The sequence below is a fragment of the Pteropus alecto genome, unplaced genomic scaffold, assembly GCF_000325575.1.
Source record: "Pteropus alecto unplaced genomic scaffold, ASM32557v1 scaffold161, whole genome shotgun sequence".
Taxonomy (NCBI): Eukaryota; Metazoa; Chordata; class Mammalia; order Chiroptera; family Pteropodidae; genus Pteropus; species Pteropus alecto.
In genome coordinates this window covers 7,985,556-7,990,290 of record NW_006432943.1, presented here as the reverse complement: position 1 = coordinate 7,990,290, position 4,735 = coordinate 7,985,556, and the positions used below count along the sequence as shown (strand labels likewise).

Here is a 4,735-nt window from a genome sequence, read left to right as displayed (position 1 = left end):
TTTTGAGAAACCTCCAGACTGTTTTCCATAGTGGCTGTAATCCTACCAATTTGCAATCCCACCAATAGTGCATGAGTGTTCCCTTTTCTCCACATCCTCGCCAACACTTGTTATTCTTTGATTTATTGATGATAGCCATTCTGCCAGGTATGAGGTGATATATTTTCATTGTGGTTTTAATTTGCATTTCTCTGATGCTTAGTGACTTTGAGCATCTTTTCACATGTCTATTGGCCATCTGTATTTCCTCTTTGGAAAAATATCTGTTCAGGTCTTCTGCCCAATTTTTAATTGGATCGTTTGTTTTCCTTTTGTTGAGTTGTATGAGTTCTTTATATATTTTAGATATTAACCTCTTATCAGGGGATTTTTCTTAACTACTTTATTTCCTAATGCCTGGAACACAGTAAACTCGTAAAAATTTTAAAAAATAGATGTACATGCACATTTAAAAAGGAAAATATGGAAATCATATAAAAGGAAAAAAGTATGTCTCCATCTGCACTGATTGTTTTCAGCTGCAAGTAATAGAAACTTTACTCTTGACTAAAACTGGCTTAAATGATAGGGAAATGTATTAGTTCACTATCAAAGAGATGGGAAATAGGGTTCAGAGTTAGTTGATTTAGCAGCCTAACAGTGAATCCTCGAGGACCCAGGTTTTTTCCTCCTACTCTGCTCCCTAAGTGCATGGGCTTCAGCTTGAAGCTGACTTTCTTTTATGGTTGTAAAATGAGAACATAGGGGGTTCATGCTTTCCTTGTTTGTGTCCAATAGGAGAGAGAAAAGCTGACCTCCTGTGAATTTCTCCCAAGAGTGAGAAATTATAGTTCCAGAAGTTTCCAGCAAACCTCTCCTTTCATTTTGCCAGACGGAATTGGGTCACCTATAACAGTTCACTGACGAGGGGTGGAACCATACTTATGCCTATGAAAGCCATCCCTGAGGGAAAAGTCAGTTTTCCAAATGTATTTGGGTAAAATAGATATGGTTGAGTCACCCACAATATTTACTACCTTGGCCCACGCCTGCCCCATGTGCCCTTTCACAGAGGTAAACACTATTATCAGTTTCCTGCGCATCCTCCTGAAGATAGTCTATGCATGTTCATTTAGAAGCCTTTCTCTTTCTAGCCTCTTTTCATAGAAATGGTAGTGCAGTATATGCATTGCCTTACACTTTTCTTTTTCTTCGTAGTACATTATTGGTAAATGTTTAATTGCTAAATGGTTAGAACATATACTTTGTAAGCCAGGTGGTTTTATTCTTAATTATGCACTTTGCTTATTTGTCTTTTGTACTTCACTAGTAGTAAAATCTTTTTTTTTTTTTTTAAAGTTCCAGCCAATTTCAGTTGAGCTAAGGGGGAAGGAAATAGGGCAGGGTTTTTGTCTGACCTGGGGCCAGAGCATTAAATGGGATCAGCAGACCTTGGGTATCAGTATGGTAGTGACACAAGAAGGAAGAAAATCAATAATTAGGTGAAAAAAATAACAACAATAATAGCAAATGTATGAAGAATGCCATGTACATTCCGGGTTGTGCTGAACACATACTCAGTAAGAACTGAGTTAGGTCTGCTTGATCAACTGTCTCTTCACATCTGAAGATTCTCCTTCAACCCTTGTTTCTTAAGGTTTTAATAATGGAGGTGATTCTCTAGGCATGGTAAGTGAAACTCCAAACATCTGCATTAAGGAAGATGTGAGTGCTAAGGAGGGAACATAGCATGATAATGAGAGTTGTGGATGATGGAGTCTAAGAAACTTGGGTTTGAATCCTGGCTCTGCCACTAGTATCACAATAATTGGACATTGCACAATTTTCTTAATGTGCATCACTATCTTCATCTGTAAAACAAGGAGATATCAGAGGGCTTTTGTGATGACTAAATGAGATATGCATGCAAAATACCTTGCATGGTTCCTGACGCAGAGTAAGCACTCAAATCAAAACATAAGTACAGTGGTATGCAATGACTTCTAGAGGAAGAGACCTACTCTTACAGTTTTTGATATAACAATTACATTGGTACAGTAATTTTTTTAAAAAGTTTCATTGCTGTATTCAATGCATACCAAAAGTTTCATTGCTGTATTCAATGCATACCAATTTTAAGTATGCAGATCAATGAGCTTTGACAAAATTATTCACCCATGTAATCACTGCCACAATCATGATACGGAATATTTTTATCACTCCAAAATTCCTCTCTTGCCCCTTTCAAGTCAGTCCTCCCAACCTGAGACCCCAAGCCACCACTATTTTGCTTTCTATAACTTTAGTTTTATGTTTTTAAAATTTCATGTAAATGGAATCTTTTTTGTGTCTGGCTTTTTTTTTTTTCTTTTTTAGGTAAGGCAACCCTTGGTTGACCTCACAGATTACAACGACCTTGTCATCTTAGAATCCCTTATTATTATTTTTTTTTTACGCCTACAGCACCTGGTCTTCTTAGGTGGTCTCCCATCCAAGTACTAATGAGGCCCAACCCTGCTTAGCTTCTGAAATCAGACAGGATCGGGCTTGTTCAGGATAGCATGGCTGTAGACATGTCTGGCTTCTTCTACTTAGCACGATGTTTTGAGATTTTACAGGTATCATTATTTTATTGTTGAATAGTGTCCAATTGTATAGATATTCCATAATTTGTTTATCAGTTAACCATTTGAAAGACTCTTGGATTATTTCCATTTTTTGGCTATTATGAATAAAGCTGCTATGAACATTCTTTTTTTTTTGGATACTTGCTCTTATTTCTCTTGTGTAAATATCTCTGATCAGAATTTTGAGTTATATGGTAAATATATGTTTAACTTTATAAGAAACTGCAAACTTGTTTTCCCAAACAGTTGTATATTTTACATTCCAAATGCACCAGAGTTCCCGTTGCAGTTATACCACATCCACCCTAACAATTGGTATTGCAAGTTTTTCTTATTTTTACCATTCTAGTAGGTGGTATATAATTGTGGTTTAATTTGCATTTCCCTAAAGACTAATGATGTTGAATATCATTTCATGTGCATTTGCCAAATATATATCTTCTTTTACGATGTGTATGTTCATATATTTTGCCCATTAGAAAACTTTTTTGCAGGTTTTTTGTGGATATTTTTCCGCCAGTCTGTGGCCTCCCTTTCCGTTTTCTTAATGGTGTCTTTTGAGGAGCGAAAGTTTGAATTTTGTTGATATCCATTTGGTTAGTGCTTTCTGTAACCCCACTAAGAAATCATTGCTTAACTCAAAGTCATTAAGATGTTTCCTATGTTTTCTTCTAGAAGTGTTACTGTTTCAGTGTTTACATTTAGGTTTATGATGCATTTGGATTCAGTCTTAGTGTATAAGTGAAATAAAGGTTGAGGTTCTTTTTTTTCTATATGGATTTTCAATGGTTCCAGCATGATTTATTAAAAAGACTGTCTTTTCTCATGGATCTACCTTAGCACTTTCGTCAAAAATCAATTCAACATACACATATGGGTCTGCATTTGGTCTGTCTATATGACTGTACTTTGGCCAATTCAACAGTGTCTTGATTATTACAGCTTTTTGGTAAGGCTTGAAATCAGGTAGTTTAAGTTCTCTAACTTTATTCTTCTTTTTCAAAATTGTTTTAGCTATCCTAGGTCTTTTGTGTTTCCATATAGATTTTCGAATCAGGTTGTTAATTTTCATTAAAAAGCCTTTTGAGATTTCAAGTGGGATTACATTCAATCTATAGATTGATTTAGGAAGAATTACCATTTTTAAAATATCGAGTCTTCTAATTCATAAACATGGTAAACCTCTCCATTTAGGTTTCCTTTAATTTCTCTCAGCAGTGCTTTATAGTTTTTAGGTATAGATCTTGCACATATATTGATAAATGTATCTCTATTTTGTTTTTGATGCTGTTGTATAATATTTTTATATTTAGTTATTTCCCTATCATAATGACCCTTCTTATGTGGTAACTATGAGCTTCATTTTAAAAGAAAATGGGATACAAAGAGATCAAAAGATTGGCTCAATATCATATGATCGGCTAATCTCACTTTTGGAAACCTATCTTGCAGACAGGCTTTCGCATGTGGAAAGTGACAATCACAAGGTCATTGCAGCATTGTTTGTAATGGCGAAAGATTAGAAACAAATCTGAATTTATCAATGGGACTGTTAAATAATGATGACACATCCTTAAAAATACTAGGCAGCAAAAAGAATGAGGAAGATAACTATGCACTCATATAAAAGAATGTGCAAAATACATTATTAAATAAACAAAGCAAGGAGCAGAATGATATACATAGTATGTTTTTCTTTTATGTAAAACATGGATAAGATAGGAAATAAAGATATCTGCTGGAAGTTGCTTAAGAAAACTCTGCATACACAAGACACTAATAAAGTATTTACATCTTGAGGAGAGGGGTGGGAACTGGAAAGATGGTGAGTGGGGTGGGAGACTTTATTTACACCATTTTATATTATACATTATTTTTTAACTATGTAAATACATTACTTCTGAGACTGCTGGTTTCCCCCATGTCCATTTTTCATTTCTTCCTTTTACAAATAGGACTCACCCCCATTTTAGTGGGGATATTAATTTTAGATTAATATCCTAGCCTCCACTACAGCTAAGTATGTTCATGTGACTGAGTTTTTACAATTGTGAGCCCATGTCACTTCCTTAAAAGGAAATTGCTTTTCCACTTTCTTTTTCATCCTTTCCATGGGCTAAACTATGGAT

At 35.0% G+C, this 4,735-nt stretch overlaps 1 pseudogene; it reads right to left on the bottom strand.

Annotated features, from left to right (window-relative positions):
- Positions 1-2,433: 2,433 nt before the first annotated feature.
- Positions 2,434-2,552, bottom strand: LOC112476331 (annotated as a pseudogene).
- Positions 2,553-4,735: the final 2,183 nt, after the last annotated feature.